This window comes from Eptatretus burgeri, chromosome 10, assembly GCF_056783735.1.
Source record: "Eptatretus burgeri isolate ZD-2024b chromosome 10, Ebu_testis_v1, whole genome shotgun sequence".
Taxonomy (NCBI): domain Eukaryota; kingdom Metazoa; phylum Chordata; class Myxini; order Myxiniformes; family Myxinidae; genus Eptatretus; species Eptatretus burgeri.
Window position 1 is genome coordinate 20,789,800 of NC_140970.1, and position 21,825 is coordinate 20,811,624.

At 51.4% G+C, this 21,825-nt stretch overlaps 1 long non-coding RNA gene across 1 annotated transcript; it reads right to left on the reverse strand.

Moving 5' to 3' along the window:
* Positions 1–4,617: 4,617 nt before the first annotated feature.
* Positions 4,618–11,471, reverse strand: LOC147018045 (uncharacterized). Its single transcript, XR_015062234.1, has 2 exons — positions 6,511–11,471; positions 4,618–6,230 (listed from the first exon to the last, which is right to left on the reverse strand). It is a non-coding gene; the product is annotated as an uncharacterized LOC147018045 (long non-coding RNA).
* Positions 11,472–21,825: the final 10,354 nt, after the last annotated feature.

A 21,825-nucleotide genomic window follows, 5' to 3' on the forward strand; every position in this document is an offset into this window, starting at 1 on the left:
CTCAGGCTGCCTCGGAGCCTACCTGCTCCTTAAGATCTGGGGAGTGCCCTCCATGGCTACTCCCCCTCGATGCTCACGTGGCACGCTGGCGCCACAGACCCCTTTTCCACGGGTGCCCGTGTCTACGACACTGCCCACGACACTGCCCACGCGGCCATTGGCGCTATGGGTCCCGCTTCAAGCGGGCCCACCCGTGCCCACTACGCTATGCCGGCCCTCTTGGGCCCTTGGCCTACCGCGGCCGACTAGTCCGGTGCCCGGGGTGCCCACAAAGCGAGACTCACCGTTCGCAGCCACGCTCCCAGCCCGTCAACAGGACTCCTGTACCCCTCCAAACGGGTTTCGGGCCTACACTCGGACCAACAGCAAAGCGACCTCCATTTTGTAAATTTGGCGAACCCACTCACTGACTTTACTCTGACCCCGGGGTCCCTTGGGTGGGAATCACTCCTCCCCCCTCATCGCACCATGCATACCACATTCGCTCCATTCTCTCACACTTGGGCCCAGTGTCCCACACTCATTCCTCACATTTCTCTTTTCAACACACTCTTATTTTTCACATCGCTCAATACTGCCATTCTTCTAACTTCCCCTAACTATCTCGTGCTCCCAGTCATCCCTTACTCTATAGCACATCCTTTTAACACTACGTAGCTAAACTACATCCCCTCTTATACATTCAATGTCTGTCACTGTCTCCCAAAATCCAAAAATCCATTCTCTAAATCTATCCTAAAATTCCCACTAACTAATCCATTCCACGGGCCCCATGAGGACAATCCATGTCCCCATGAAGCCGGTCTATCGAAACTAACCCATCCCGCTAACTAGTGCTTCCTTTGCCCCAACTTAGGATGCCTGCCACAACCTGCTTGGGCCGTGTACCTGGAAGCGAGGCTCTTTTTTTTTCTTTTATTACACCTCCATGGTGGAGGTTTACAGCACGCCCATTCGTCCCTATGGGCGATGCTAACGTCCCCTCCGATGGACGATAAATGCGGCTGTGACGTCACCCGACGCATCGCACCGAGCGCTCGCTTTCGCGGGGTTCCGCATGCGGAACAACATGCACCGTTTCTCCGGCATTTGTGCCACGAGATTCCCGCCGATGACGTCACATGCGCACCGAGCCTGCAGCCGGCGCGCACGTTTCGTCCCGGGAACCCACTCCGCGTGCCCCGCGAACAGAACACGCGGTATGCAGCACGTGGTGCCCCGAACACGCGTCCCCGTGTTCCAAATTCACCTAACAACACTCGCCATTTTAACCATCCACGCGACCAGCTTGTGTCCGACGTGGAGCATTTCCGGGCCGGTTCGCGCAGATGCGCGCGTGCCGGTCGTGCACGAAGTGTGCCACGGATCCCTTACACGCCGTCGCGCGAACCCGGCGCGTTAACCAAATTAACCCCACACAGCGCAGAAGGCTCGCCACACCCGTCTTCCATCTGGACCCGTCTGTCCATTTCCATGCACGCCATCTTACTCACGCACGCCATTACACTCCCACTATGCGCACGTTTCACCAGGCATTTCGCCACACTCGTACCCTTAACCACACACACCGGGACAATCACGCTGGGGAATCGCGCGACCACAAGGGGTCCCGGGGTTTCTATACCCCCCAAGCTCCGCGTGCACCCGTTAACATCAGCCCTCCCCTCTAACTCGTTCGGCACGATCGGACCCACCTCATCGCAATCCGCCTCAAGGGGGCATATTCCCTCCCCTCGTTCCTGAAGGAGGCTATCCTGCTGCTCGCATCGGGTCACAACACATTCCCCAAGCTCACCCTCATTGTCCCCCACTATCTCTACCTGTGTGTGCTCGTCTTTTATCTCGTCCAATTCACCCTCTATCTCCCGTGTCTCTGTTTTTATTTCCGTTGTCTTTGCTGTTCTTTCCGTCGTCTCTTTTATTATCTGTGTCTCCATTACTCCTTTTGTCTCCGTTATTAACCGCGTCTCCGTCACCAATAAATTCTCCATCACCTCAACCCGTGTCTCCCAAATTATCGTGACGGCGGCCCTCGTCACGACCTCACCCGTCTCTATTGCGGGACCGACACAATCCACACTCCCCCTCGTCGGTTCGGTGTCTCCACCACGTGGTGTCGCCATTTTACAATCCACCATCCGCATCTCGCCACGTGCAATCGCCATAATGCCCTTCAGGCCCGCCTGCAGGCCTAGCCCCAAGCGCTGCATATCGCCCTTAATGCTTTGCTTGCTTGTTTTTATTTCACTCTTCATTTCATCCCTGATGCTTTGTGCACTCGCATCCATTTTCTGTGCATTTGCGTCCATTTTGTCGTTCAAATCGCGTGCATTTGTTTTCATTTCGTTTCGCAGATCGGCCTTGAGCGCCTGCGCATCCGCGTCCATTTTTCTCAGCACTGGCAAGGTCGCGGAAACGGTCGGGGTCGGGGAGGGAGTTTGACGGAGGGGGGGGGGGGTGTTGTAATACGCTGCGCCTCTGTAATGTAATAATGTAATACCCTGCCGCTGCGCCCATTACGGACTCTTCGTTTGGCCGTTGGTGGGGTTGGGGGATGGGAGTTCGGCCTTTACAGTGGTGGCGTTCTGGACCATAGATCCTACATCTATATCTATTCCCTCCTGCCACTGCTCGTCTTGAGCTGCCATTTTGTGTATCGGGAAAACATTTGAAATGCTCGCAATTTAGTGGAAACGGAGGGTTGCTTCGCACACCCTTGATCCGATTTCCGTGAATTTTTTGTGTAGGCGGATGGGTTCAAATCCCGCTCCTGAACACCAGTGTTACTAATTCCACCGGTTTGACACGACCGCTTACGGCCTAACCGCCATCTCGCGTCCGCCGAAAACCGGAATTCAGTCGTAGCTTCCGGACAACTCCGGAAATCTGCTATGGGTGCCTTAACGCACCATAAATTGCCAATATTCTGTCCACGCGGTTTAGGGTTAATCGCCGAATCTCGATATAGCTAATTATCCAGGAAGACAGAAGTACCGAGAATTTATACCTCAACGGACCTTGAGTGGGGCGAGCCGTTACCGTGCCCGCACCGTGCGTGACCCGAGCAGAGATCACCAAGGTCCGTCGGACCAAATGACCACTTTTATTGGCTTTAGCAGCCTGCTAATTTCCCAAGCGCGCTGTGGAAGTCAATGGGAGGAATGGACGCAACGAGCAGGTTTACATTCAAACAATGGGGAATTTATTTAAGAAGCAATCAATGGGGGAAGGGGACATAACACGAGAAAAGCCTACAGCCGATGTATATTCATTTATGTACAGGCATGCACTTAACCATCATTTCTACTTACAAAGACAAGGCGCCACAGAACAGACTTTCATACAAAAACCCAGAAAAGAAACGGGCCCGTGGGCCTTTATTCGAACCCGGAGCCTGGATGACCGAAGGCTCGCGAGAGGCCGTGCCGGTTACTTGGCCGCCCCTGCTGACGGCTCGAAGGCCTTTGGGTCTGCGACCCATGGTATTTCTGCCTGGCCTTCGTGTCGCAACGCGCCAGTCGCTTGAGCGGCCGAGTGGCTTAAGCAGCTGTGCGAGCGGCTTGTGCGGGTGCTTGGTTCTCCTCGGTGGTCTGGCTTTCGTCGCGGCCTTTGGTCGGGCCTGGCCGGCGATGCTTTCGGAGGAGTGAATGGGTCCTTGCTCTTTGAGTTCATGCTCTTTGTGACCCATCCACCACATCAGCGACGTCACTCGACCACCTTCAGGGCCGTTCGCCCGGACCACCAAGCTCCGCTGCTGTCCCGTCGTCCCAAGCACCTCCAACTAGCTCTCCTCCCCGCGATGACAACTCTCACCACGACTGGCTGTTTCTCCGCGATGACCACTCCTTCGCTTGCTTCTCCAGCTTCGACACACACACACTGCGACTCGACTTCTCCGACACTGGCTTCCTCGCTCGCTTCTGCCACGAACTCACTCGAGCTCCGGTAACTTCGACACACACGACTGGCTCTCCTCGCCCGGCGACTGCGACACTCCAACTACGTCGAGCTCCGCCCTTTTATTGTCTGGGTGAGCTGCCTCTTGAACTCTCACCCAATGCCGGGGCTCCGCCCACTCTTCACCTCCGACCCCTTACCCCTCGAAAGCCTCGCTGGAAACCCCATACCATGTTTGACGTCACTGGTTTGTTTCGTGAAAGCCATCCTGTGATCCGAATATGGTAATCGGATCGCGTTGTTTGTATAGGATGAGGAGATGACGGTTGTTGTTGTCTGTTCATGTTGTAAGCGATGATGGTGTTGCGATGTTTTGAAATAAAAGACAGAAAAAGAATAATGGCTTTCTCAAAGATTCACAGCCCTGCACACGAACAAATCCCTTTACACATCGGTGCGGATTCTAACCTGAAACACATACTTATCAAAATAACTGATCTCCGGGGAACCTGTATGATGTTTTGTGAATTTCCACAACTGCAACTATATATATATATATATATATATATATATATATATATATGTGTATATGTATATATATATATATGTGTATATGTATATATATATATATATGTGTATATGTATATATATATATATGTGTATGTGTCGAGATCCAGGTGAGGTCCACAGCGATTAAGGTCAAGCTTTGTTCATCACCGATCTTGGGAGAGAAGGTTTTATTTCACATCAGACATATGCATATGGAGACAACAGGCTTTGAACACAATAGTCCACCCAGCCTAATCCTCTGGTGAGCGGTCTTTCGGCACTGCCTTATATTCAATTTACTGCGACCTTTGAATGACTGCGTGTCAAAGAGGATTTATTACCATTCATTAATCTATTGCATTCTTCTGTCAGTACTGCTGATAAGAGAGCGCAGAGAGTGCAGAAACAACACCCTTGATTCCCTTAAAGAATTTTAAAAGGTAGCCTCCTACATGTTGTTTAGGCCTTAACAGTTCTGGGCAGTAGTCCAACAGATTCCAGGTAGCTCAGCTGCCCGATTAGCAAGGTCATTCAAACGGTCGACAAGGCCAGCTGTGTTGTAACAATGTCAAAACAAGTTTCTTGACAGTGCACAGATAAACTAATGGGAAGATTTATCCTTTCCCTCTTTCCAGTTAAAACTCAAGAGTTTTAACCAAACACTAGTAGACATGTTTGGTTGCTGTTAGAGTACATACAATCCCCGACATTTCCCTCCTCTTGTTTCTTTGAAACATTTGCAAAAGAAACTACAAATGAAGAAAAGGAGCATCCGCAGGCCGGCAGGTCAGCAGACAGCAACCTCCAGTGGGTGGCCATCCTTAGGTTTAGCTCCAGATGGTCCAAAACGATCGGGAGTTCCACCTGCGCCCCTAGCCCAAAAGGGGGTTCCTACCCACTTTCCAACCGGTCCACTAACACCCCAAGTCTTCAACAAGGGAAATCGGGAAATATCGCAACATTTAAACATAGAATATAAGGAAGCCAAGCACTCCCAAAAGCTGTTCGTACAAGAATTGCTCATGGCTAAACAAGAATGAAGTTATACAGGAATATACGTTCCATTAAATATTTGATTATATATATATATATATATTGCCGCTTAATGGACTTCATGAACAACAAGTAAGGCAGTGTTAAAGTATATAAATGTAATGTTCTTTATGAACAAAGCAAAAGAATATTTGATAAACTACAAGCCAGAGTATAATGAAGGCACAACCTGCCAGCAATTACCAACAAGGCAAATCAAATGGTATTTCTACCTAGCCCTTCAATTGGTGCAAGCAACGAAAGACATTCGTCCAATGTGAGTTGAAGCAATTGTTCATCACTCGGAGGAAGCCAAAGTAATGGATCGGCGACTACTGCAAGGTTACAATATGTTTCATTGTTCGTGGGTTGGGGTGACATGGGTGGGGTACATAGTATTGGGTAAGGGTCGGGAGGTGTAAGTGCAGGGAGGTTTGAGGATGGCAGCAGTCCAGCGGTGTTCACCGGGGCCATCTCCGTCTGTACTAGCTGGGTACTGGGCTTTGTTGTCCATCCTGAAAAACACTTTCCAATGGCCTTTTGGGCAATTACCTTGAAAACCATCAGTAATATAAGTCCACACAATATTAAAGGCACTACAAGTCTATACAATATTAACAGCAACATTATTATTTAGGCAATTATACTTGACACTAATTACAACAATAATATTTACAATATGCAAATGTATTAATGGGTGAGCAGCACTGTGAGCGCTCAAGGCATGGTGTAAGCTCCTTTCTCAACTTGCGCTAGAAGACAAAAGTCTCATGAGATGCATATTTACATATAAGGGTCATACAAGTATTTTCCATACATGCCTTCACTATCTGGTATTGTCCATTTTCCACGATTATGCATATGCTAGTCAAAACACTGCCACACATCTATCATAAACCTCCATCAGCATTTTACTTGTAGATTTCCTTTCTTTCTTGTTACAACTTCCTGTATCTTCGTGTGTAGTGAGATGCGTGAGTCCATGTTTGGCTTACCTTTTCACTTGAAAGTTCGTTGAGTAATCAGTAATACCTGGAAGAGTCTTCCCCAGGGCGCCCCTCCGCCAGAACACCTTGTTGGCTCCTCAGCTGGTGGGGGTCGGGTCTGGTTGTGGCCCCATACAGAGGTCCTCGGGGTCTTCCTCCCTGAGTTCGCTGTTAATTATTATGATGGCCTGGGTGAGGAGTGAGGCTTCACAGCATTTCTTTAGACAAATGGAAATGAGACGTTTGATCAGAAATACTCCAAAAATGATTCCCATGATGATTAGGATTGCTGCCCCTACCAGGCGCAGTAACCAGTCTCCCCAGTCATGAAATATAGATCTCCACCCTGCGTAACCCTCCTTGCGTTCCACTCGATCGCTAGTGAGAGCTTCAAGCCTTATAGGTGAAAACACCTATAAGTGAAATGTGTTCTTCTCCGGGAGGTTACTGTATTTTCACAAGATTTCACAACTGTACTCTAAAAGGGTTCTTTTGGGGCCCATGGAACTTGGGTAATCAGAGATGCGTGTTGACCCCATATGAATCCTATTTGTGCAAAGTGCCCCCGCTGGGTTTTGTCTTGCGTTTTGTTCTGCCAAGCCACTTCTGTCTTTTCTGCATTTTCTGACGTCCCCCTTTGCCACGGAGGTGTATACGGTTTCTTTGGCTTGAGTGTGTTAGTGTGTTGCCTAGTGATAGGTCCCTCCCCCCCCCACAAAGGAGTAGTGTCAGTACCAGGAGTTGCATGTTGTGTCGTCAAAGGTTCTGTCACTGTCTCCGTTACTACAAGGTTTACAGCATGCCACTGCACTGAACACTGCAGTCAACTGCAACATAATGACAAGTATTTGTGCAAAAGATTATTTTTAAATGATACCTCCGTACGAGGCTCCCACCATGACTAGAGCTTGCAGGACTGGAAGTTGCTCTGGGTGCGTGGTGAGTGGACGTGAAGGCCAGAGACCTTACTGTACACTACTGTAGATTTTGATCAGGCAAGCATACCTTCCATCCATCTCCTTGTCTGACGGCCTGTAAAGTGTTCTGGTGTTCGTTGCTCCATCTTGTGGTTCTGGGGCGCATCTCAATCTGTTCACCATTCTTCCTAACTCCCCTGCACTATGTCCGTTACTAACTGCCATTGAGATGTGCGGTGTTAGTCCTTCTCTGTGCTTCATTAGTTCGCGCTCTCTGGCGGCTTGTTTCACCTCCACCGCCGCCGCTCCTTCCTTCCCGATCCATCGGTTGGTTTTCATCAGAGAGCGTTTGACGGTGTAATCTCTATGTGCTTTGGCCACGTATTCATAATCCTGCCCTGTTTCATCGTAGTAGACAGTGAGTGCAGTGCAAAGCCAATTCCATTCCTTCCAGATCGATGTCGTTGCTAAGCAACCATTCCTCTACATCCCTTTAATTCCGCTTATGCTTCCCAAATCCAATGAATTTATCCTGACAGATAGAGGCTCATATAAAGACAACAGACATGCTTTTCTGTCCGCTTCTTGCGTAGCCTACCAAACGTCCTTGTTCTTGGATGTCTGACATGTAAACAAGGACAAATGTGTCCAAGAGCCACGTCCTAAAGGTTTTGTCTTCACCAGAAGAAGAATAATAAGAAGAACAACGCGGAGCTCTCTTAGAGCCGGCATTCGCGCCAAGACACGCGGCTAAAAGATAAACCCACATTAAATAAAATCCCTTCCTTGTTCAAAGCATTTAAAATCCCTCTTTCCATCCATCCTAAATCCCTCGGTCCTGCGCCTCTTCCGCGTCTTTTTTTTTTTTTCTCCGGTCACGAAGCCCAATCAACAACAACAACAACCGGAACAAACATATATATTACAGCCTTGTTTCAAAGCATTGTCGCTTCCATGTTTCGATAGCGCGTGCACTCGCCCCGAAACAAAAAATCGAGCGATGCTTTGAAACGTCAACGTTAATGTCCTTATTAATTAATTTTACCACAAAGCTATCTCTTTAAAATCTAGTTTGTCCACCATTTTCAAAATCAGCCGCCTCGAGAAATTCTCGTACATTCTCCGACAAGCAGGCACATTCACAGCAGGGTGTTAATTGCACTTTCAAGTTTGACAAAGCGCACTGGGCCCATGCGTGATTACGTCATCACGCACTCACATGAGCAATACGTCTTCTCAGCGTGTTGGTTTTTACGATCAAACTCGCGTAACAAATATTTGACGACATCTCAAATACGTTCGTTTTAAATCGGAATTTTTACAGAATCCTATGAAGGGCGTCTCCAAACTTTGTAACATGTGCTAATCCATCTCGTAAACCCTCACGATAAGCTGTCCTTCGATGGGACGATTTCGTGCTTTCGGCGCGCCTGTTAAATCCGACGGCACGTCACGTGACTCGCAAAACCCCATAAAATAAGTTTTTTTTTTTTTTTTTTTTCCCCAGATTTACGAAAATCAAGTATAAAACATGCTTAATGACCCCAACAATGAAACCAGAATTGAAACTGACGTTAAAACGAACCCGTAACGTCGATCAGCCTTACGAAACATACAAAGTGGAAACAGAACTGAATTTGAATTTGAAATCAAAATGATGCTCCGTGGAGACCATCCATTTATCACGTACGTACAGTGTTCAAAGCCAAAACAGCATACAGAGTTTATCGGACCATGAGAAAACCCGAACGTTGGTCCATTTGACATCCCACACACAGCACGAGTACTGTAGGAAATTCTCACACATAATCCCCAAACTGTCTGCTGAAGTGGTTTTAATTATTCAATTCCCTATCGAGTTCACTCACACACACACACACACACACACACACACACACACACACACACACACACACACACACACACACACACACACACACACACACACACACACACACACACACACACACACACACTCTCAAAATGACATTTGCCCATCACTGAATTAACAACACGTGCAGAATCGGTCATCATCGTCCTTCCTCCGGATTTAGTGTGCGCAATTCACCTCGTCCAAAGTCTTCACATTAACGATGATGACCAATCATTATCTCCACACAAACATACAAGTTGTTCCACACATACAAGTTCCAGGTTGGAACACTCAACTTACGTCTAACACAAAACTCAACCTTCCCCACCACATTGTATTCACAAATACATCCAAACAGGTAACTCTACAAACAGCCCTTCTCCTGGCTCATTAACTCTGTGTTCTTTTCCCGTTGGTTCAAGATTCCCTCTGAATCGAATCGCTTACGTCCTGTCTCACTTTGTGACTCCGTTAGCCACGCTGCAAACGCTCTCCAGTGTTTTCCACTTTCACCGGTAACTTTAAGTGTTGTTCCTTTGGGTAACTCTATGTTCTTTGCAGAGTTATTCCCCATCTTATGTTCTTAACTTGTCACCAGCCTAAAGCTTTAGTCTTGTCTCCTTTTATCACGGGATCAAAATCCCCCTTTCTTGCATACCGCCTGATCGCTTTCTTTCCTCTCTTTAATGTGCAAGATCAAAGTCCCGCTCTACTCAATCGCCTTTAGCCTTCTCTCTTATGGACGGGCCTTTAACCCTCCCCTTTATGGTACAGGATTCCAACCTGTTCCCTCGTTTCTACAGGACTCGAACCTGTTTTTATTATTTCGTGCTCCCATTTTCTCGACTTTTTGTTCCACTAATTTTCTAGCCACCTCATTTACCTGTAGGACTTCCTCCTCCCACATATACGCTCGCATGTCTGGCTCAGGTTTTACTTTATCATTCATTCGATGTTCTAGCCGGCTTGATAGGTTATCTATGATTTCTGATCTTAGAGAACCCCATTTTGGGAATGGGTGTGGATCCCCTTTTGTCCACCTTTCCCACAATGCCAATTGAGTGCATGACTTAGGTCCATATTTTTCATACATTAATCCCGCAGCTGTATTCGGGGGTGGGGCATCTTTATCCACTATTGATTTTGACGTCTTATTTCCCATATATCCTTATTTCACTGATCCTTCCTAGAGTTTTCTTGGGCCAGGTTAGTGTTCTCCGCCTGGGGTGTTTCTTCACACTCCCAATGCACACTTCCCGCTCCCTCACCCTCCCAACGGGGTTTTCACACCTTTCCCTCCTCTCAATCTCCCGTTCGGATCCTGGCCCTGGCGTATTCTTGGGTCTCCCCCACGGTCTCCCAAAGGAGTGTCCTGGGGTTCCCCTCAACCTTCCAATGGGCCCTTACCTTCCCGGGTACCCCTTTCCGATGTGCAAATAAACCTCCTTCTCCCCTGGTTCGTTTTGAAAGGGCAAGGACAGATCTCAGAGAGCAACGAGTATCCCCAGTGTGAGAAAGGAGGCAGCTTTCTTACCTTTTCCTTAAGCTGGCCGGCTCTTTCCTCCTTTGTCTCACCAGGGCTCTCGAGCTCCTCCTCGATCCGGCTTGCCCCCTCGCCGACTACGCCAATTGTCGAGATCCAGGTGAGGTCCACAGCGATTAAGGTCAAGCTTTGTTCATCACCGATCTTGGGAGAGAAGGTTTTATTTCACATCAGACATATGCATATGGAGACAACAGGCTTTGAACACAATAGTCCACCCAGCCTAATCCTCTGGTGAGCGGTCTTTCGGCACTGCCTTATATTCAATTTACTGCGACCTTTGAATGACTGCGTGTCAAAGAGGATTTATTACCATTCATTAATCTATTGCATTCTTCTGTCAGTACTGCTGATAAGAGAGCGCAGAGAGTGCAGAAACAACACCCTTGATTCCCTTAAAGAATTTTAAAAGGTAGCCTCCTACATGTTGTTTAGGCCTTAACAGTTCTGGGCAGTAGTCCAACAGATTCCAGGTAGCTCAGCTGCCCGATTAGCAAGGTCATTCAAACGGTCGACAAGGCCAGCTGTGTTGTAACAATGTCAAAACAAGTTTCTTGACAGTGCACAGATAAACTAATGGGAAGATTTATCCTTTCCCTCTTTCCAGTTAAAACTCAAGAGTTTTAACCAAACACTAGTAGACATGTTTGGTTGCTGTTAGAGTACATACAATCCCCGACATATATATATATATACATACATATATATACATATATACATACATATACATATATACATATATATATATATATATATATATATACACATACATATATATACATATATACATACATATATATATACATATATATATATATATATATATATATATATATATATATATATATATACATATTGTTGTGGTTACCAAATTCGCAAACCACCATTCAGGTCCCTTAGGTGAGGTATCTCGGTAAGTGCATGTGTAGTTTGGCCCAAACCCGTTGTCTAGTGGGAATACATGTCATTTATGCGAGCTGCGACTCTTCAGGATAGCCGTTTTTCTTTTACTATCTTTATTTTGGACCAACCGCCATGATCACAACCACAACATCAACCACCAACCACAACGCCGCTTCACCACAACCGCCACGACCTTCCCGTCACACCTCGCAACCGTAGCATCGCCACCGTTCTTGCCCCGCTGTGGGTACCGGTGTTGGACTCGTGCAGGGTGCACGTTGAACAGCGTGTACAAAATCACGGATTTTGTGCTTCAAAAACGGATCAAAAACGACACACGCCCACTTTTTGCCGTCCAATCGGTGAGCGAGGGGCGATTTGGCCCCGCCTCCAGAACGATCGATATATGCAAATTTGTGGATCAAAAAGCCTTCACGCCCACTTTTTCTCGGGCCAATGGGGAGCGAGGTGAAAGGTCAAAGGGAGGGGGTCAAAGGCGAAGCTACGGGGGGATAAAAAGGACGGTGTTCGTCAGTCAGGAGTCGAGAACGAAAACGAGAAGGAGTCGGAACGGAGAGAGAAGAGTGTGGAAGTCTGGAGCCCGAAGCCTGCAGTAGCTGGAGAAGCTGAAGAGAGTCGAACGAGGAGAGCCCAAAGAAGAGTCCAGGGTGGAGAGTCGAGAGGCAGAGAGGCGGCAGCGGCGAAGGCAGACGAGGGGGTGCTCGCGACAGTGCCGGGAGCTGCACGCCCGAGGAAGGCCGGCAGCGCGACCTGGCCGAGGTGGAGACGCACACCAGGGATAATAAAGATCCTCTATACCCCGAGCATCAGCAACCCCCTCCTGTTTCCCCCCGCGCTGAGATAGTGCGACCAAGGGGGCCCCTTTTCCCACCCCCTGCCAGGCACTGTCCGCGAGGCCCGCGGAGTGAGGCGCCATCGCCGCTCCGCGTCTCATCACCAGACGGGTAGGCGCGACCCGGTCTCGGCCTCAGGCCCGCCTCATTCTTGAGGGTATTCTTTCCTTGGTTTTGGGTATGTGTTGTCGGCGCCGTCTGTGAAGTAGAATTGTATAAGTGTTGCCGTGTGCTCGGTAGTCGGTATTAGCTCTGCACTGTGTTTTCACTTTTATATTTGCTTTTTGTGTAAATGGAATTGTTTTCTTTTTTTTTGTGTGCTTTTGGTGGAATTATATTTGTGTGCTTCCCGTGTGCCGCGAATAAATGTGCTTTATTGTTGAACTGTTCTCCCGCTTCGCTTCGTCTTTTCCTCCATTGAATCCCCATCTTGCTTCACGTAAAGGGTTGGTAGTGGGCTGAATACGCCCGATAATTAATCGAACCGTCGAGGTCGACGATAACACCGCTCGGTTATTCTGATAGTACGGAACAGGTCGCTTAAGTGGCCCGTGTCCGAAGTCGACCTGCGGCGAGGTGCGATCGCCCGATCTACCCTCCGCGTGGGTACTTAGGTAGGTCGAATTTGGCGAGCAACCCTATCCCACGCGGGGGCTGATTGGCTCGATCGCGGTGAGACCGAAAGGTCCACCCGTGACTGGTTCCCGGCGTTAGTCCGAGAGGGTCACGACTGGATTGTCCGTCCGGTGGGCGACGTGCCGCGATTCGAGTTACGTGGCCGTCAGCACGCCGGCGGGCGCGAAAACCGCAACACTGGTGTCAGGAGTGGGATACAAATTCATCGCCCTCCTCGCGGCACTGGTATTGGAGAGCGGGACAACAGGCTCTCCTGTCTCCAGCGAAATTCACGGGAATCGGTCCAGGGGTGAGAGAAGCGACCCCCGATTCCCTCCAAATTACGAGCGAGCAAATTAACCCTTCACGAGAAGCAAGATGGCGTCTCAAGGCGAGCGGGAGCCGGGGGTATTAGAAATGGATGTAGAATGTGTAGAATCCATGGTCCAGGATGGAATCCCCGAGCAGGAAATGTTGATTGTGCAGGAACATGAACTCCCCCAACTGAACCCAGGGCCCGAGGTGGGTGCGGCAGCGGCCGCGGTGTATGACACCTCCCCTCCCCCTCTCCACCAAAATCCTTCCCCGACCCCTGCCGAAACGGCTCACCCAAGCGCACCCGACATGACCCAGCTATTCACCATGCTGGCAAAAATGTATGCGGAAACGACAGCGAAGATGATTGCGAACATGAACAAGCAAATGGACGAAGTAAAAACGACGATGGATACAAATACAAACGAAATGAAAGGCATGAACGAAAAGATGGATACAAATACAAATGAAATGAAAAACGAAATGAACAAGCAAATAAACGGAATGGAAGCAAACATGAAGGAGGAAATGAAAAAGTTCCGGGGTGAGACGCAGAACATGGGCCGATGCCTGCAGGCGGGCATGAAGGCCGTGACAAAGGAAATAATAATGGTGGAGACAAGGGAGGTAAAGGGTGAAGAGTTGGCAGAGACACGGGAGATAGAAAAAATAGAGGAAAGACTACACGAGGAAGACGGGGTAAGTGACGCACACACACACACGTAGGTAGTGGAGGATAATGGGGGTGAGCTGGCGGACTGGGTAGAGACCCAGTGCGAGCACCTGGATGGCCTCCTCCAGGAACGAGGGGAGGGAGTATGCCCCCTTGAGGCGAGTCACGACCAGGTGAGTTCGGTCGTGCTTTGCGAGGTTGAGGGGACGAGTGCTGTGGACAGGTGCACGGAGAGCTTGGGGGGTATAGAGGCCCCGGAGACCCTTGTGGGGACACGAATCCCCAGTGTGGTTGTCCCTGTGTGTGTGGTGCAAGGTGTGAGTGCGTCCCCGTGTGTGGAAGCGACCCCGTGTGTGAGTGGTGTGGTGGCGATGGTGCCGGAGTACGTGCTTCCCAGCACGCCGTGTGTGGATGAGGCACGGAGTGTGAGTGAGGCACCGCGGGTTAGTGCCCCCTCGTGTGTGGGTGAGGCACCGTGTGTGGAAGAGACCGCGTGTGTGAGTGTCGCCGTGTGTGTGAGTGAGGCCGTGTGTGTGAGTGAAACGGCCAGTATGAGTGAGGCACCACGTGTGAGTGGTGTGGTGGCGATGGTGCCAGGGTACGTGCTTCCCAGCACGCCGTGTGTGGATGAGGCACGGAGTGTGAGTGAGGCACCGCGGGTTAGTTCCCCCGCGTGTGTGAGTGAGGCACGGTGTGTGGATGAGGCACCGCGGTTGAGTGCCCCCGCGTGTATGAGTGAGGGACGTTGTGTGGAAGAGACCGCGTGTGTGAGTGTCGCCGTGTGTATGAGTGAGGTACCGCGGGTGAGTGCCCCCGCGTGTATGAGTGAGGCACGGTGTGTGGGTGAGGAACCGCGGGTGAGTGCCCCCGCGCGAGTGAATGGAGCACCACGTGTGAGTAGTATGGTTTGTGTGAGTAGTGAGGCACGCGTGAGTGAACGGCCGTGTGCAAGGTCGCTGTGTGCCAGGGAGACCGTGTGTGTGAGAGAGCGGTATGAGAGGGAGATGTCGGTTGGCATGCGGGAGCACGCAGCCGCGTCTCCCCGTGTGAATGTGATGGAGTGGACTGTGTGCGTCGTAACACGCAGGTGTGCGTGGGTTGAATGGAGACGGAGACGGCGACAGAGGAGAGAAAGCCGAGTAGCGGCTGTAGCTGTTTCGGGGACCGTGCCGGGTTCACCCAGCAGTGAGCACGCGGTTCGTGCTGTGCAACGCACGAGACCGCCACGTGCTCGCTTGCGAGAGTGAAGTCCCGGTCCGGAAACGCACGCGGTGGATTTGCCGATCCCGCGGACGGACAAAGTTTAGGCAGGTAAATGGATTTGGACCGGACGGGTTCTCCACGCGATCGTGTGTGTTAAGCTCCAACGGGCAAAGCACATGTGTTCGTGTGGGGAACCCCTCGAGACGTGTGGCTTGTGTTTTTTTTTATGCGCACGGTGACGTCATGGCTGCACGTGGGGTTGGAATCCGGCAGGAGGGGTATCTCTGCCGGATGGTCCCGTCCAAGGAGGGACGAGGAACACGTGCAGCTGCATGACGTCACGGGCAGGTGCAAAGTGCGCAAGCTCTGAGTTGCCGCGCTGGCGCTGCGCATGTCAAGAAAAAAAAAAAAAAAAAGAACAAGCCTCACTTTCGGGTACACAGGATTCCTGGGCAAGGGGTGGAAGACCCCCTTGCCCTGGGCACAGGATGGAAACTAGTTAGGGGGAAGGGTTAGCTTAGTTAGACCGACTTCATGGGGCAGGGGTAAGTCCTCATGGAGTCCGTGGAATGGATTAGTTAGAGGGATTGTAGCCAGATTTAGGTTGGGAAATAAAATGATTGATTTGAGGACATGGACAGACTTGTGGATGTGTAGCGGGGACGTAGCTTAGCTACGTAGTGTTAAAAGGAACGTGCTGTAGTGTAAGGGACGACGTGGGAGCACGAGTTAGTTAGGGGAGGTAGTTAGGAGGATGGCAGAGTTCAGCGGTGAGTGTGTTGAAGAGTTGGTGAGTGAAGTGGAAGCATGTGCTTGGTGAGTGAGTGAGGCCAGCGGGTCTGTGAGTGGAGCGAATGGGGAATGCATGGTGCGATGAGTGATTGGGGGGAGGAGTGACTCCCGCCCAAGGGACCCCGGGGTCAGAGTAAAGTGAGTTAGGGGGTTAGTCAAATTTACAAAACGGAGGTCGTTTTGCTGTTGGTGGGAATGTAGGCTCGAGACCCATTTGGAGGGGTGCAGGAGCCCTGTTGACGGGCTTGGGAGCGTGGCTGCGAAAGGTGAGTATCGCTGAGTGGGTACCCCGGGCACCAGGCTAGTCGGCCGCGGTAGGCCATGGGCCCATGGGGGGCCGGGATAGAGTAGTGGGCACGGGTGCGCCTGCTTGGTGCGGGGGCCCAGGGCGCCATTAGCCGCGTGGGCAGTGTTGTGGGCACGGGTGACCCTCGGAAAGGGGCCCGGGAGGCCGGCCTGCCACGTGTGCGTTTCAGGGGAGGTGCCATGGGGGGCACTCCCCGGTGTTAGGGAGCTGGTAGGCTCGGAGGCAGTGTAGTGCCCGGGGGTGCCATAGCGGGAGAATCGGCAGAGGGTCGTGCCTGCCAAAGGGAGCCACGTGTCCCAGCCAGGAGACCGTGTGAGGGCACGGAGAGAAAATTGGGGGGCGAGGCCCAAAATTGTAAGGACACCAACACAGGCGACGGGAATCTGGGTTGTTAGAACCAATAGTTTAAGCGAGAGGCGCTTGTTGAAAGCCCCGGGGTAGTTTAATGGTTAAAAGGTTAGGGTAGATTAGGAGATGTACCCCTCCGCACCATCCATCCCCTCGCTGTCGTTGTGGGCCGCTGGACCCACTTTGGGTTAGATCGCCGAACTCTGGGGAGGCCATTCTGAGGCTTCGTTGGGCCTCGACACAGGACGTTAGCTCTCCCTTGTTCCCCTCTGGGAAGGGAACGTAGGGGTTGGGAGTAGGCTCGGTGACAGAATAGGTTAGCCGAACAAGGACGATAAAGGGGGTTAGGGGACGATTTATAGTGGGGAAGTAAAAATAAAAACAAAAAAAAAAATAAGTTGGGGCTAAATTGGGGTTTGACAAATTAAGGGAGTGGGTATGTACAGTGACAGGCAAAGGCGATAGGTTGGGAGGGAGACAGGTAGGTGGGTCCGAGCCCGCCTTCCAAGTGGCCAGCACCACCGCACTCCCTCCACCAACCTCCACTGAACGGCAAAAGCTGGCCAACTTAATCGGCTGGCTGTTTTTTTACTTCAAGGCCTGTGCCGGCCCACTTGATCGGCAGCTGTTGTGTTGCTGCAAGGCCTGTGCCGGCCGGATCATCTGCAGCTGTGGTACTTCAAGGCCTGTGCCGGCCAGTTCATCTGCCGGCTGTGTTTGCCTGCAGCGGCCTTCTTCTGCGGGCTGTGTTTGCCTGCTCACCTTTGCCATGCCATGCCCACTGCCCACGTTCACCAGCCCCGTTCAATTTTTGCTTTGCCCCCCCCCCCTGTTCATTTCCATGTGCGCCAGGATCAGGGCAACAGTTTGCAAGATGCGAGAACTGCCCTGTTGGCAGCTACAACACGGGCCTGCAGTGGCGGCCCGTGCACCGTGTTTGTGTTCATCCATCCATTCGTTGTGCTCATTGCGTGTGCCACTTGAACTGGCACGGAGACTGCGTTTGTGCAGCCCAAGCACCGTTGTGGTTCACTGAGTTCAGTTCAAAAGGGAAGGCCTTGGACTGCGTGTGAGCAGCCAGCCACGTTCCCTGTCACCTGCATTGTTTTGAGCCAGAGACTGCATGTGGGCAGCCTGGCTCCCTGCTAACTGCTTTTCTTTGCAGAGTTCAGTGATCCTGGGCCATGGTTTAGTGTAAAATTTGTAAGTTAAGGTTAAGATGTACTGTAAATATGAGTGCGCCCCCGGCATGTATGTCTTAGCGCCGGCAATTTTATTTAAGTCGTCCGTGTGAGTGAGTTTGTTTAGATAGTTACGCAGCCCTCAGGTTATTTATTTTGGGGACACGAATACCATGAATGTCGCACTCAGGGATCCGTAGGTAAAATGTACTAGGGGAAAACGACACATGATGGCACACGAAAATTTGACGACTCGGGACGAGTCTGTAAAAAGGGAAGGGGGTAGTGTTGTGGTTACCAAATTCGCAAACCACCATTCAGGTCCCTTAGGTGAGGTATCTCGGTAAGTGCATGTGTAGTTAGGCCCAAACCCGTTGTCTAGTGGGAATACATGTCATTTATGCGAGCTGCGACTCTTCAGGATAGCCGTTTTTCTTTTACTATCTTTATTTTGGACCAACCGCCATGATCACAACCACAACATCAACCACCAACCACAACGCCGCTTCACCACAACCGCCACGACCTTCCCGTCACACCTCGCAACCGTAGCATCGCCACCGTTCTTGCCCCGCTGTGGGTACCGGTGTTGGACTCGTGCAGGGCGCACGTTGAACAGCGTGTACAAAATCACGGATTTTGTGCTTCAAAAACGGATCAAAAACGACACACGCCCACTTTTTGCCGTCCAATCGGTGAGCGAGGGGCGATTTGGCCCCGCCTCCAGAACGATCGATATATGCAAATTTGTGGATCAAAAAGCCTTCACGCCCACTTTTTCTCGGGCCAATGGGGAGCGAGGTGAAAGGTCAAAGGGAGGGGGTCAAAGGCGAAGCTACGGGGGGATAAAAAGGACGGTGTTCGTCAGTCAGGAGTCGAGAACGAAAACGAGAAGGAGTCGGAACGGAGAGAGAAGAGTGTGGAAGTCTGGAGCCCGAAGCCTGCAGTAGCTGGAGAAGCTGAAGAGAGTCGAACGAGGAGAGCCCAAAGAAGAGTCCAGGGTGGAGAGTCGAGAGGCGGAGAGGCGGCAGCGGCGAAGGCAGACGAGGGGGTGCTCGCGACGGTGCCGGGAGCTGCACGCCCGAGGAAGGCCGGCAGCGCGACCTGGCCGAGGTGGAGACGCACACCAGGGATAATAAAGATCCTCTATACCCCGAGCATCAGCAACCCCCTCCTGTTTCCCCCCGCGCTGAGATAGTGCGACCAAGGGGGCCCCTTTTCCCACCCCCTGCCAGGCACTGTCCGCGAGGCCCGCGGAGTGAGGCGCCATCGCCGCTCCGCGTCTCATCACCAGACGGGTAGGCGCGACCCGGTCTCGGCCTCAGGCCCGCCTCATTCTTGAGGGTATTCTTTCCTTGGTTTTGGGTATGTGTTGTCGGCGCCGTCTGTGAAGTAGAATTGTATAAGTGTTGCCGTGTGCTCGGTAGTCGGTATTAGCTCTGCACTGTGTTTTCACTTTTATATTTGCTTTTTGTGTAAATGGAATTGTGTTTTCTTTTTTTTTGTGTGCTTTTGGTGGAATTGTATTTGTGTGCTTCCCGTGTGCCGCGAATAAATGTGCTTTATTGTTGAACTGTTCTCCCGCTTCGCTTCGTCTTTTCCTCCATTGAATCCCCATCTTGCTTCACGTAAAGGGTTGGTAGTGGGCTGAATACGCCCGATAATTAATCGAACCGTCGAGGTCGACGATAACACCGCTCGGTTATTCTGATAGTACGGAACGGGTCGCTTAAGTGGCCCGTGTCCGAAGTCGACCTGCGGCGAGGTGCGATCGCCCGGTCTACCCTCCGCGTGGGTACTTAGGTAGGTCGAATTTGGCGAGCAACCCTATCCCACGCGGGGGCTGATTGGCTCGATCGCGGTGAGACCGAAAGGTCCACCCGTGACTGGTTCCCGGCGTTAGTCCGAGAGGGTCACGACTGGATTGTCCGTCCGGTGGGCGACGTGCCGCGATTCGAGTTACGTGGCCGTCAGCACGCCGGCGGGCGCGAAAACCGCAACAATATATTTATACATATATATATTGTTGTGGTTACCAGATTCGCAAACCACCATTCAGGTCCCTTAGGTGAGGTATCTCGGTAAGTGCATGTGTAGTTAGGCCCAAACCCGTTGTCTAGTGGGAATACATGTCATTTATACGTGCTGCGACTCTTCAGGATAGCCGTTTTTCTTTTACTATCTTTATTTTGGACCAACCGCCATGATCACAACCACAACATCAACCACCGACCACAACCACCGCTTCACCACAACCGCCACGACCTTCACGCACACCTCACAACCGTAGCATCGCCACCGTTCTTGCCCCGCTGTGGGTACCGGTGTTGGACTCATGCAGAACGCGCGTCGAACAGCGTGTACAAAATCACGGATTTTCTGCTTCAAAAACGGATCAAAAACGACACACGCCCACTTTTTGCCGTCCAATCGGTGAGCGAGGGACGAATTGGCCCCGCCCCCAGGGCGATCGATATATGCAAATTTGTGGATCAAAAAGCCTTCACGCCCACTTTTTGTCGGGCCAATGGGGAGCGAGGTGAAAGGTCAAAGGGAGGGGGTCAAAGGCGAAGTTACGGGGGGGGGGATAAAAGGACGGTGTTCGTCAGTCAGAGGGAAGTCGCAAGAGAGAACGAGAGAGAGTCGCAAGGGAGTCCAAAGAAGAGTTCAGAGAGGTCGGTCGGAGAGTCAAGAAGAGGAGAGTTGGAAGCAGAGGGTCAAGACTTCGCGGGCGGTGGAGCTGCTCGTCGTGTGCGTTGGAGTCGGAACGGAGGGGACGGAGCTGTGGAAAGGCGGCGACACCAGACGAGGGGGTGCTCGCGTCGTGCAGGAAGCTGCACCCGAGGGAGGCCGACAGCGCGACCTGGCCGAGGTGGAGACGCTCGTCGCATATAATAAAGATCCTCTATACCCCGAGCATCAGCAACCCCCTCCTGTTTCCCCCCGCGCTGAGATAGTGCGACCAAGGGGGCCCCGTTCCCACCCCCTGCCAGGCACTGTCCACGAGGCCCGCGGGTTGCGGGGCCATCGCCGCTCCGCGTCTCATCACCAGACGGGTAGGCCCGACCCGGTCTCGGCCTCAGGCCTACCTCATTCTTGGGGGATGTTCTTTTCCTTGGTTTTGGGTATGTGTTGTCGGCGCCGTCTGTGAAGTAGAATTGTATAAGTGTTGCCGTGTGCTCGGTAGTCGGTATTAGCTCTGCACTGTGTTTTCACTTTTATGTTTGCTTTTTGTGTAAATGGAATTGTGTTTTCTTTTTTTTGTGTGCATTTGGTGGAATTGTATTTGTGTGCTTCCCGTGTGCCGAGAATAAATGTGCTTTATTGTTGAACTGTTTCCCGCTTCGCTTTGTCTTTTTCCCCATTGAATCCCCATCTTGCTTCACGTAAAGGGTTGGTAGTGGGCTGAACACGCCCGATAATTAATCGAACCGTCGAGGTCGACGATAACACCGCTCGGTTATTCTGATAGTACGGAACGGGTCGCTTAAGTGGCCCGTGTCCGAAGTCGACCTGCGGCGAGGTGCGATCGCCCGGTCTACCCTCCGCGTGGGTACTTAGGTAGTTCGAATTTGGCGAGCAACCCTATCCCACGCGGGGGCTGATTGGCTCGATCGCGGTGAGACCGGAAGGTCCACCCGTGACTGGTTCCCGGCGTTAGTCCGAGAGGGTCACGACTGGATTGTCCGTCCGGTGGGCGACGTGCCGCGATTCGAGTTACGTGGCCGTCGCACGCCGGCGGGCGCGAAGACCGCAACACTGGTGTCAGGAGTGGGATACAAATTCATCGCCCTCCTCGCGGCACTGGTATTGGAGAGCGGGACAACAGGCTCTCCT